The sequence below is a fragment of the Amblyomma maculatum genome, unplaced genomic scaffold (genome assembly GCF_055883805.1).
Source record: "Amblyomma maculatum isolate TAMU_Amacu unplaced genomic scaffold, ASM5588380v1 scaffold_24, whole genome shotgun sequence".
NCBI classification, from domain to species: domain Eukaryota; kingdom Metazoa; phylum Arthropoda; class Arachnida; order Ixodida; family Ixodidae; genus Amblyomma; species Amblyomma maculatum.
The window spans coordinates 1,313,872-1,327,467 of record NW_028146749.1 but is presented as its reverse complement, the minus strand read 5'-3'; the positions used below and the strand labels follow the sequence as shown (position 1 = coordinate 1,327,467).

Here is a 13,596-nt window from a genome sequence, read left to right as displayed (position 1 = left end):
AAACGATAATGAAAGCTTCCTCACGCTTAGCCATTATATGCACATGACTGCTTTCTCGTTCGCGGAACCCTTATTTCAGAGCAGCATTATCTGGCAAATCTAGCACATATTCGTTCTAGAAACGAACAAGAGCTCACCGTGTCTACTATCACCTGCTTTCTTGTTTTCCGCAGTTGCAGAGAAAATATAACAGCCCCGTCGCTATACTGAGCGCCCTCGCTGGGCACAACCAGGCTTCGCACGCGTGAAACCGCAGCCCACACATCATACGCGCCTAGTTTTTATCATCCAACGGGCGAGAGTGAGGGTGCGAAGTTACGTCAGCTGTTGTACCCTCGGAGCTGACGAGCACCGATAAGCTACAGCGAGCGCAACGCCGCCACACGGCCGCGCGCTTGCTCCGGCAGCCTTCGGAGCAGCCTGGTTACTTTTGGCAAAGACGGTACATCGCGTTGTTGCGAACCTAGGTTCCATGGGTTATGTGCATTTCGAGCAGAGCTACGTAGCCGATACTAAATTTGTAAAACATGCTCTCTGGGTGGGTCGTTTATCCTGCGAGGACATGACAGTACTTTTTTTTCTCGACCTTCTGTCACCCAAATTAAGCAACTGCATTGATTCGCTTTACTGCTGGAACAGCGCCTGTGGAAGCTTCGGCAGTTTGCCGACTACCGCCACTAAAAGTGTGTTTCGCTGCCATGCCAGCTCTGGAATTGGAGAATTTAATGCGCTCGCTGTCTTTTCACGATGTGTTCTGCCTCAGTGGCAGCCAACAACGGGTTTAACGAGCTGCAAGTCGTTTTTCGCTAAATGGGTAACCGGCCACTTTTGCTGTCGAGCTGTTGCACGGGTGATGCCTGGTGCAACACTGAACAGCGTGTTATGTCCCGGAGCATCAAAATATCGCTGCAAACTCCGTGCCCATAAAGGGCTCAACAAAGAAAAGTGTATGTGGACGTATTTACCAGCTTGATAAAACTTTGCGGATCACTTCCAATATACGGCGGGCACCTGACAGCGAACCTGAAACAGCGCGAGCCGACGCGCGTCGATGCCACCGGCGACCTCCGACATGGCGGACGAGGCGGGACGATGCTCGCGCCATCTGGTAGTACGACCTCAGTTAGTTAGGTAGGCGCTTTCTGATGTTAGCGAAAAATTGAGTGAAAAAGCATATCCGTGTGGAAGACCCAGGTGCCTGGACAATTTCTGTTCGTCTGCGTACTTTGCAGATTCACGGGCGATCTTGCGCTTCGGAGGAACCAGCTCGGGGTAACTGTACGCGTTTCTCTCTCTCTACCTCTCTCTCTCTATTTTTTACGGAGTACGCCTTTGTATATAATATAGCCTTTGGGCGAAGCTAGACATCCCAGCAGAGAAAAAAAATAATCAAAAGAAAAACGTTGTCGGGAACTTTTCATTGCGCTGCGATAGAGTAACAGCGGAAACAGCTTTAAGCAACTGTTTTTTGAGGTGGCGGGTCACCACTGCAACATGGATCCTGTTTGTTTGTTTGTTTTTTCATGAGCACAGTTTTGTTTGGAACGGGGGAAGAGCAGCACACGCAGTAAATCATGTGAGTTGGAATCATGGAGTTCATATCTTGACCTTGAAATAAAAGTTTCATTTGCCCTCTCATGCACACTTTTTATTTTTTTTTTCTAATCATAGTAGTTGTCATCATGCTTGATGCTTCTCTTGGTGCCCATCATGTACTCTGCCACTGCCAAACAGCAGCGTATAAATCAGAACGTATAGAGTATACCCGCAGCTGTGCACAGTAGGCTTTAACTTATTGCAGTACTTGGAATAGTGGTGCAGCGTGGTTGCTGCTGGTAGCGTGTTGATTTTTTCTTGCTCACTCTTCTAGTTTTTGTGGTTTTGTGCACACAAAGTACACTTCAAGGTGGCGAGTCAGAAATCACAAACAAGTGATTTGTGTTATTTCAGCCATGGTAAAGGAAAAGGCTTTACGTTCGTCGAAATTTTGCAATTGGGGTCATGCGCAGTGTGATTATTAGACAGGGACCTCTCGCAAGAGGGGCCATGGGGCAATGTAAGGCCACTTGGCAATTTAGTTTCTCTGGAACAGATGTCTCCAGTAAAACACTGTTAAACACACAGCATGTTTTGCAATTACATCAATATTGTAGAATGCTTCTCTCAGCTGCACTGGAGAACTGTACGTTTGAGCTCAAATTTTGTACAGAAGCGGCATTTGCTTGGCAGTATTGTTTCATACCACATTTGTTTGGGGCAATTGCTTGATTCAGTCTGAATTTGAATATTCGATCACATTGTTTGCGGGGATGGCAAAGCGAAAAAAGTCTCTGCCGGCCTCCCTCCCTTTGTGAAATTTCTATAGCAGAGACAAACAAAATAAGATGGCCTCACCAGTGCCATCACTGGGACAGTGGATTGCTGCGCCGTGATCGAGTCAGGCAAGTAACCCAAACAAATGTTGTAGAGGACAGTATATTGCCAATCAAATGACATTTTTGTGCGAAATTTGAGCTCGAACAATGCATCAGTTTTACAAGGAGAAGTATTCTACGGGGCGCATACAATTGTGGAACACACTGTACTTCAAAACATTTATCCACACTTTATTGGATGTTGACTGTGTAGTTAATGAAATCCTCCAGGTTGGATTGGGTCCTGGATGAACAAATAGTTAATTACCATTCACCTAGCTGACTTGGACACACACTAGTCTTGAACCCCTAGAATGTGAATGTTTCTGCGAAAAAGCAAGGAAGAAATGAAGGAGGGAAAATTAATGTCCACAAGTTTTAACAGAGTAATGTTACATACCAGCAACCACTGTCACCTTCTCAGGTGCCAGTTGCTTTGTACACCATCGCTCTGGTACTCCTTGGTGGCTGGCTCCCCGGCGTGAGTGTGTTCAGCCAGTCCCTCCAAACCCCACAGTACTCAATTAAGCCATGTCCTTGGCAATCAGTGCTGGCTGTGTGTTTTTCCATTATCTTCGCTTCCTTTATAATACTGATAGTTCTTTCCCAGTACTGTGCAGTTTGAAGAGCACAAAGCATTAATGTAACTATAATCATGCTATAATCAGCATTTCATGCTTGCTCTGCCAGTATTTTTGAAGAGGGTGCTCCGAGCAGCTCGTGAGTCGGCCACTGAAGTGATATGTCTGATGAGCGTGCTCGGCCAACGAGTTGAAAACATTAATTCTACAGAATACTCAATGGCCCAGAATAACTAAACATTTCCCATTGTTTTTAGTTATAACCAGTTGTGTTTGTTTGCATGGTTTGCCTGTGTCTTTCATCATTGTTCCTTTTGTGCTGTTGCTGTGTCTCGGAGGGTCTCTCAGAGAAAAGAAGTTGAGGCTTTTAGCGGAGGGCTTTCAGATCCCAAATCCAAATCTGATGGCTTTGCAGGACTCTCAGAAGGGCTTCTGAACATGTTGCAATATGGCCTTTGCAGGCTTTGCGCAGCTGCATGAAGAATGGGCCGGTACGATGTACAGCCTGAAACAAATGTACCATGTGTTTTGCAAAAGTGTACAACAGTTCACGGTGACAGCATTGAAGTAGTGCTGGAGAGACGAACAGTGTATACACGCTCAAATTCAAATGGCAACTGTGCATTGTACCCCCCTTTCTTCCTTGAATATGCATGAGAACAGGATATATCAAGCGTAAGCTAGAAGACATTTACAGAAAAAAATGATACAAGAATGGATGAATAAGTACACAATGTGTACTTGCAGGTAACTTTAGAATATTGTTAACCCAATCAATCCAGCTAGTAACAGGCACATGACTTTTGCAGATTAATTTTCCCACAGAGCAATGAAAGCATACTTTGCCAAATGCAGAAAGGGTGCTAAAACTGTGCTACCAAATCAAATTAATTATTCCAATGGCCTGTCACAGTGTGTTGAATACCATTTTAGCCAAATTATGAAGTAACAACGAAAAATAAGGCAAAATGACCGTCTCAGAAAGGGAATTTGTCACAAGCACAACTCATAAATAGTCTTTTTTTTTTACCTGGCAACAGCTCGGCTTAGTTCATTACATCGTTGAATAAACAATTATAACAATTCATTGCATGCAGAATCAAGGGACTGTGCAAATTCGTGCAATACTAGCCGTTTTTTTTCTCAAGTGACATTGCTTTCGCCACCACAGTTAAGACTCTGCTAGCTTATTATGCTTTTGGGCCAAATACCGAAAAGGCTTGGCTTACTTGGTTAATTTACACTGCAACTAGGGGAGGGCACTGAGAACTGACTGTGGTCACTAATGCTTTTCTTTTCTTTCTATTCGGAATATAGAGCACAAAGTTGCCAAATTGCGTAAAATGATGCCACACTAGTATGAACATGAAAACCGTTCACCAGGCCAGTTCCATGGCTACATCAGTAGCACGGAACTTGAGCTGCAAATGATAAGTTTCTGCACAGTTGACTTTTTACACATTTACCTTTGGATCAAAAGCCCAGGTATGCTAAGGCACAGCCTATGCCTGCAGTGTTTAAGCTGACTCAAAGGAAAGGCCAAACCCATTATCAATAACTATAACTGTCTCGCACCAGTAACTTCCTGTACAGACATATTTAGCGGCGTTTGTTGACACATTCACAGTGCTGCGTAGTAAACTCCTTGAGCGTGAGCAGTGAAGGTCATCATGGAAGCACAGACAAATACCAAGAAACAGCAACTTGTCCCAACAAACTGCAACAGCCGTGAGGGATGAGCTACCCAAGACTGACCTATGGGCAGTGTAACCGTGGCATTCGCTAAGTCAGACGATCAAGGGCGACCTTCCTAGCTTCCACCAAAAACCAAGTTCCAATAGTCCACATTCGTCCATCTAGGCAACTCATTCCCGCTGCTGTCAGCACAAGCAGAACAGCCTCTAGGACATGTCGCCATAAAATAAAACATCAAATTTTTTTGACGCTGTGCTCACCACACCACTGAAACGACTTCTTTTTCCTCATTTCTACATTTTCTTGCAGACCAGTGAGAAGGTGCAGCTTTGCAGTATTTTTTGGCGTTGACGTCAATGAACCGCCAAAGAATATGCTACTTGCATTGCCCAAAAGTATGAATGCTCATAAGGTGCAGAGTTTCTAGCAGATGACCTAGAAAACAGTATATTTTAATGTAACTAATTCCGATTTATTTCAATAATCTCCGGTACTATCCCATCTTGGTAGAACACCAAATTTGTGGAATTCTGCGCGACAGCAGTAGTTTTTTGCTGTCCACCACACCACACCACGAACAGCCCACCAATGCACAGTGGTCGGTGCAGCCAAACAGGATCGAGTGTGGGAGCCAACATGCTTGCCAGAGAGAGCAGTGTTTACTCCTTGAAAGCAGCTGGCTACTGAGGCACCCTACCTGTTGCTTCATTTAATGCAGCTTCGAGTCATTCATATACCAACAATCTCTTAACAGCACTCTTTCACTATAACTTACAGCTGCCTTCCACCATCACATTTAGTTTGTAGTTTCACTATTGTTCACCGTAGTCGCCAATTGAGCACCACACCTTAGTGACTAAATGCGTTTAGACTTGTAAATGATTTATAGTTTTCGTTGACTATGGCACGAAATGTTTTTCTGCTTAAGCAAGATAGGTATGTTTTTATGTTTCCTAAGTGCCTCAAACAGCTAGTACTGACACACGAAGTATCGTAAAATAATTTAGTGAGGTTTTTAGACAACACTACATTTTTCAAAGGGACTCAAAAACTGAGCCCTTCAGCCCAGGGGCAACAGAGGCAATCCTTGCTGCCCTTCCAGTCTGTGCACTGCGAGCAGGCTAGAGAGAAATTGTGAAATTGTAGTTTAATATCATCACTCTCAATGATGCAGTGCCTCTCTAGAGCAGGATACCAGCCTTCACTCTCAGTGTCAGTTGTTGAACACCTGGTAAAAAGGGTGGACAGACAAGCCAGTAAACTGAGAAAAGTGGTCAGAGAAAAAAGAGAGAGAGAAAGTAGCAGTTATCGTGCATCTTCAGGGGCTCTTTCACAGCCTCAAGAAAGTTGGCAGCAGCAGGGGTAGAGTGAAGATCCTTTTTCTGCACCTGATAAGCTTTCCAGAATCTGCAGGAGAGTAGACACTGAGACGGCAGCCATCGCATGCTCAGTGACTCCAACAGTGCTTCATAGCATTGCACACAAGGGGTCATTTATTCCATAACGCTGGCCTCAAGTAAATAGTATCTCACCAAGGCAGGGAGGTACCTTAATAGTGGGCAGCATATTTTTGAACGCATTTGGGAATGGTGCAACTCGAGCCTTGAAGTTAAAAACACCACAGTGTTATGCAAAAGCAGAACATGACTGGACAGGGGAACGAATGAAGCTGTCAGAACTGAAAAAAATTAGGGGACACTTGAGTGTCCTTAACAGTGTTTCTTTAAGAGGTTACAGTGATGTATACTTCACTAGTGTTCCTTGTTGTAGAGTTTATAGAGTTTTGTAGTAGGTATTACTGCTGGCGCTTGTCTTCACCAGCAACCACACCTTCTCCTGAGGGTCCCCATATTTTTCACCGATGTATGAATTGCATTATAAAATGTGCATATGTCCCGCCCCATTTTACTGCACAAAAGGGCACGGGGTATATGCATACTCTTATAAGCAACGCATACATCTTGCAAAAATATCTTTGCAGGCTAGCTGGTGCATGAGTGCCGCACCTTTAGTGCTGAAACGTGAGGCACAATGTAAATAAAGTAGATGAAATGAGATATCAACTCAGATTTTATTTAAAGGTCACCGTTTATACCACACAGCAACTGTTCTACTTCTCCAGCACTACAGCTTCTGCCGAGGTTCCGTGTTTCTCATCAAACAGCAGTGAATGAAACTTGCGAAGCAGCTTTCTTGTCCTTGCACTTTTCTGCACTATGGTCTCCCCTATTAGTTTGTGTGAATTCTGAGTGCAGACTTGTTGGTTCTTCATCCTGAATGTGGCAGTGCAAACGGATGCTGTAGAAGGGATGGACAAGACATATGCACACTTCAGCACTGAATGATGGATCGAATCTGTGATTGACCTAGGTAACATGTGGCCACTTGGATAACTTTTGGGGCACTGCCTTTTGAGCAGTGGCTGTCCCAAGACTATATTTTTCTTCGAGGGGGGGGGAGGAGTTTCTACCAAAAAGAATAACAATTTCTTTGTTTACTTTTTATTTACACACCGCTTTTTGTGTGCTTTTGTTGTTGAGTAATAGCTAGCAAACAACACAGGTGTTTTATCATAAGTCATGCTTTGATTATTAACGGTTTGGTTACGTTAGCAGTATTCATATATAATCATTTTCTATTTATCTTAAAATATTTTACTTTAATGAGAGTGCCAGTCGTGAAGTGCAAAAGTAAGTACAAGTAAAACACCGATGACATAGGTATCGTTTCTTCTTGCTTTTAGTAATGCAACACTGTTGCTCATTTTTCAAAGGAAAATAAGTCCTCCATTGTTTTGTTTTATCAAACACGAGATGTGTCGAAACGAACATCCTTGTAGGCGTTGAGTGAATAGATGATTATTAGCCAATATGTAGTGCAATAAACACTACTGACCCTTTCTTTCTTTTTTGCTAATTTTTTTTCTTTGTGTTTGTGTGTGTGCTGTGGACCAGTACTTTGCAATTAATTTTTTAACATTGTTTCCTTCAAGACAATACTGTTTTGAGCTGCCGAGTGTACATATAAGTTAGCACTGTGCTTCTATCTTGGCCCTCCTGGGTCACCTACACACAGGGGACAACTGGGAAAAGGTCTTCCCTATGGTCCATTGTGCTCTGTGGCCATCCAGAAAATATGACATAACACTAGGCAGGTAATTGACAAAGTTGAATAGGCCACGTCAGACCACCGTATTACAGCCAACATCCAATGTTGACCTCAGGATGCCTAAAATAGGCTTTGGAGCAGCTCCTGGAGCAGTAAAATATGTGTTTTGGAGCAGTAATAGAGCAGGAAATGTATGCTCTGTAGCAGCTACGAAGCAAAAATATAAACAGTTAGTAGCAGTGATAACAGGCTGCATACTGTCGCCCTGCCTATTTAACTTATATGCTGAGTGCATCACGAGGAAGGCCGGTCTGAACGAGTCTTCAGCTGGAGTGAAGATTGCTGGGAAACATAACAACCTTAGATATGCGGATGATACCACTTTAATGGCAGAAAGTGAAGTGGAACTCAAGAGACTTCTGATGCGCGTACAAGAAGAGAGTGAGAGGTTTGGGCTTAAACTGAACATTAAAAAGACAAAGATCATGGCGTCTTGTCCTATCACGTCCTGGAGCATCAAGGGACAAGAAGTGGAAGCTGTGACAGATTTTCTCTTCTTGGGCTCCAAGATGTCCCCGGAAGAAGACTGCAGCCATGAAATTAGGAGACTCCAGCTTCTGGGAAAGAGAGCCATGGCTAGCCTTGACCGCCTAGTAAAGAGCAGAGACATTACACTGCCAACCAAGATCTTTATAACTTGTGCTATGGTCTTTCCAGTTGTGATGTATGGATGCGAGAGTTGGACTGTGAAGAAGGCTGACCGCCTAAGAATTGACACGTTTGATTGTGGTGCTGGCGGAGACACTTGAGAGTTCCTTGGACGGCCAGAGGAGCAAATCAGTCGATATTGTCGACCATAAACCCTGACTGTTCATTGGAGGGGTCAAATTCTAAAGTTAAAGCTCAGCTACTTTGGTCATCTGATGAGAAGAGAGGAGTCGCTGGAGAAAGATTTGATGTTGGGAAAGGTTGAGGGTCACCGGAGAAGGGGTAGGCAGCGATCGCGATGGTTAGATGGCATCCTCGAGGCCCTGCAGATGAAGTCATGTTATGTTGGGAAGATAGTGAGAGACCGGAAAGCGTGGCGTGATATGGTCCATAGGGTCATGAAGAGTCTGACACGACTGAACTGGACTGAACTGGTGCTACTTGTTGCGGGACAGTCTGTTTTTCTCGGATGCATAAATTAGCATTACTATGATGTTTTTTCATCATCAGCAGCATCATTTCGAGGTGAAAGGCCATAGCCATAGAGTTAATACCTCTTTGGCCATAGCACGGTGAGCCACCGTGAGCCATAGTAGCGAAGGCGCAAAAGCAGACGTCGCCATAAAAGGTTTCTGTTTCCCGAAATGCACCTAAAAACTTCCTTACGTAATTGCACAACCATAAATAACCGATATATAATATATATATTGTGAGCACTGAGTGGCGCTTCTTCTTCCACACGGCTGAACGTGCTGCAGCCACCGTAGTGCTGCTTCATCTTCATCCTGCTCCCTCTTGTAGATACCCATCGTCATCGCGGAGTGTGTTTGGCTGCAGTGTGCGACCAAGGCTTCAGGTCTGCAATAAAGCCCGATTCCCCAAGTCCGACCTTCGCGTTACCTTACACGTGGTGGAGGTGCGCCTTGATTTCCCCGCTGCTTCGTCACCTGCATCCACCTGGAGCTTCGTTCTGGCCGCCGTTTGACCCCGACCACCATCGTCATGACTCAAGAGGGCCACTCCGCTACTTCGGCTTCTACCAACTCGACTCCAGCTCCCCTTGCCACTTGGACTGTCAGCAGCCGTCAGCGCGACCCGCAGATGTTCGCCGGTCTCCGAGGCGACGACGCTGATGACTGGCTCGACAGCTACGACCGGGTCAGTGCTTTCAACCGGTGGGACGATTCGCTTAAACTAATTAATGTGTCCTTTTATTTGACGGATGTGGCCAAAACGTGGTTCCTAAATCATGAATCGACGATTCCTGACTGGGCTACCTTTAAACAAAAGTTACGCCAGATTTTCTGCGCTCCTACTGTTCGCACGGAGTCCGCCAAGAAGAAGCTAGAAGCCCGACTTCAGCGGTCCAATGAGACCTATACCTCTTATATCGAAGATGTTCTAGCACTTTGTCGGCGCATAAATGACACCATGTCAGAGGCCGAGCGGGTTCGGCACGTCCTTAAAGGTATTGGGCCACTCGCCTATAACGCCCTGGCCGTGCAGAACCCTACCACAATTGACGCCATCATATCGACCTGTCAACGCCTTGACGAACTACAGTCAATACGCCTGCAGCCTGATCCCACTTCATTTGGTTTCACTGCCGAAGCTGACCTCCGTGCTCTTATTCGCGGATTAATTCGTGAAGAGCTCTCGGCTCAAGGTAATTTGTGCCGCCCTGCATCTGAGCCACATCCTTCAAGTGCCGGCCTGCGTAGCATTGTCAAAGAAGAGCTGGCCTCAATGACCTATTGCCCGCCAACATCGGTCGCTCCTACCATCTGTCAGGCGCCAACGTACGCCCAGGTCACATCCTTGCCGCCTGCAGTTGGAGCGCCTACGCCACCGGCGCCTACCACTGCTCATGTCGCTGCATTGGCACCACCTGCCGCGGCGCCGACATACTACCCTAACTGGCGCCCAGCCCGCCCTGTTTGTTATTACTGCGGGTACCGAGGCCATATTTCCCGCTTCTGTCGTCGCAGGCTCCAGAATGAACGCCGCGGCTACGAATCATTTGAAGCAGACTACCCTCCTCGCTTTTCCGGCTCTAACCACCGTTCATTCCCTGATTATCCCCGACGTTCATCACCCCCGCCAGAAAGCCCCGCTCCGCCTGCTGGTTACAGGCCTTCAAGACGCCGTTCTACTTCGCCTTTTCGCCGCTCAACCTCGCCTCTCCGTCAAGCTTCTCTGACGACCCCCCGCTTGTCGGAAAACTGACCACTGCAGTTTTAGGAGGGAAAACTGCACTCTTCGACCATCCCAAAAATCCTCCGGAACGTCCCTGGAATATTATTTTAGTGCGGGTTGAAGGTTTGTCTGTTGAGGCTTTGGTTGACACGGGCGCCGCTGTTTCTGTGATACACACTGACTTGTGCTCCCGCTTGCGAAAAGTGAAAACGCCTTATGATGGACCTGAACTCCGTGGAGCTAATGGTGCAATAATTCGGCCTTCTGCTAAGTGTACTGTGCGAGTTTTTGTTGATGGTGTCCGCCACCATGTACAATTTGCCGTGATGTCACCCTGCGCTCACCCAATTATTTTAGGCTGGGATTTTCTGTCTGCCGCATCAGCCAGCATTTCGTGTCGCGACAGGGTCATTTACATGACCGAGAGCGATCCGTCTTCTGAACCTCCCGAGCCCCGTTATCGCCTACTTGCCGCTACTGACTCAGTGTTGCCCCCTGGATGCGAACAACTTGTTGCGCTTACTGCTACTGACATTGATAACGGAGATGTGCTAATCGTGCCTTCTGATCGCCATCTGACCCGTGGAATCGCGCTACCACCAAGTCTTGTTCGGTTTGAGCATGGCACAGCGCTTGTCGCTGCTTCGAACACTTCGCCAGAGCCCATTGTGCTGACTAAAGGGACATGTTTTCCTTGTGCCCTGGACATTCACCCGGTGTCCCTCACCACCCTTACCGCCCCCTCTTCCTCACCAGCAGCTTCTTCTGATGCTTCTCTCTGTGTTCTCTTTGGCACCATCAATCCCGACCTTCCTGCGACTCACCGCCAAGCTTTGCAGGAATTACTTCGAAAACACCAAGCCTCATTTGATGTCACTTCTCCGACCTTGGGCCGAACGTCTTCTGCACAGCACCGCATTATTACAGAAGGTACTTCTATTGTTAGCCGCCGCCCTTATCGTGTTTCCTTATCAGAACGTAAAATCATAGAAGATAATGTGAATGATATGCTCCGACGAGACATTATTCGGCCATCAGCTAGCCCCTGGTCATCTCCGGTCGTCTTGGTCAAAAAAAAGGATGGCTCCGTGCGTTTTTGCGTTGATTACCGCGCACTTAACAAAGTCACTCGCAAAGACGTTTACCCTATGCCACGAATTGACGACTCCCTCGACTGTCTTCAGGGCGCCGAATATTTCTCCACTTTGGATTTGCGTTCCGGTTACTGGCAGATACCGATGCACGAAGCCGACAAAGAAAAAACCGCATTCGCTACTCCCGATGGGCTTTACGAATTCAATGTCATGCCTTTTGGACTTTGTAATGCCCCCGCTACGTTTGAGCGCATGATTGACACTGTTCTTAGAGGACTTAAGTGGAAAACATGCTTGTGCTACCTGGACGACATAGTTATCTTCTCTGCGACTTTTTCTGATCATTTATGCCGCCTTGATCAAGTATTAACGTGCCTAGCATCCGCCGGTCTCCAGCTGAACACAAAAAAGTGTAATTTCGCCAAGAAAGAAATCAAGATCCTGGGCCACCTCGTCAGCCGCGATGGCATTCGACCCGACCCTGACAAGCTTGCTGCAGTTTTGAACTTTGCACGCCCTCAACGGACTAAGGAACTACGCAGTTTCCTTGGCCTGTCTTCGTACTTTCGCCGTTTCATTCGCAATTTCGCTACCATTGCTGCACCGCTCCACCGCCTCCTTACCGACAGTACTACTTTCAATTGGTCCGAAGAATGCGAAAAAGCTTTCCAAACCCTAAAGAATGCCCTCACTTCGGACCCTGTTCTCGCTCACTTCGACGACACTGCTGCTACCATTCTCCACACCGATGCCAGCGGCCTCGGTATCGGCGCCGTACTTCTGCAACGTGACACCGCTTCTCGGGAAAAAGTAATTGCGTTTGCCAGTCGAACTCTAACACCAGCGGAACGCAACTACACTATCACAGAGCAAGAGTGCCTCGCCGTCGTTTGGGCAGTTCAGAAATTCCGCCCCTACCTCTACGGCCGCCATTTCACGATCGTTACCGATCACCACGCTCTGTGCTGGTTATCAACCCTCAAAAATTTGACTGGACGCCTTGGCCGTTGGATTCTGCGTTTGCAGGAATACCACTTCGATGTCATATTCAAATCAGGTCGCAAACATCGAGATGCCGATGCTCTTTCCCGCTGCCCGCTCCCAGAATCACCACCTAGTGCTTCTTCGCGCCTTCCTGCGTGCACCCTCGGCGTCGCAATGTCGTCCAGAGCTCCAAACATCCCCTGTGCTACTCCTGCCGCTGCTCCAGATCGGTACGCCATTATTTCACACCAGCAAGCCGATCCCTACTGTCTTTCCCTAATCAACCTTCTCACCGGTGCTTCTCACCCTCCTACCGCTAGGATGCGCAGACAACTCCAAAATTTCAAACTTGACAACGGCGTGCTGTCCCGTTATATTTATTGCTCTGAAGGCACCCGTTGGGTCCCCGTTATTCCGAAAGCGCTTCGCACCCGTATCCTGGCGGCTTTCCACGATGATGCTACAGCCGGTCACTTAGGCTTTCATAAAACTTACCACCGCGTGAAAACCCGTTTCTTCTGGCCAGGCCTCGCCTCAAGTGTGGCAAAATACGTCGCCTCTTGTCTGCCATGTCAGAGCCGCAAACGGCCAACTTCTCCTCCTGCTGGCCTACTACAGCCGCTACCTTGCCCAGCTACTCCTTTTGCCGTTGTTGGCATAGACTTATACGGGCCACTTCCATTGTCCGCACGAGGTAATCGCTGGATCGTCACCGCCGTCGACCACCTAACACGCTACGCTGAGACCGCTGCCCTGCCTAATGGCTCAGCACATGAGGTCGCGACCTTCTTTTTGGAATCGCTCGTACTGCGTCAT

The 13,596-nt window shown here is 47.0% G+C and overlaps 1 protein-coding gene across 6 annotated transcripts in view; it reads right to left on the bottom strand.

The window, feature by feature from the left end:
* Positions 1-2,399: 2,399 nt before the first annotated feature.
* Positions 2,400-13,596, bottom strand: part of LOC146170966 (uncharacterized) — a 39,388-nt gene continuing 28,191 nt past the window's right edge. For 3 of the 6 annotated variants that reach the window (XM_084586635.1, XM_084586636.1, XM_084586640.1), the window contains exon 16: positions 6,760-6,988. The gene's annotated coding sequence lies outside the window, so the exon portion shown is untranslated. Of the gene's footprint in view, positions 3,501-6,759; positions 6,989-8,181; positions 8,449-13,596 lie in introns of those variants that run through there. The other 3 variants (XM_084586637.1, XM_084586638.1, XM_084586639.1) reach the window with 3 other exon arrangements.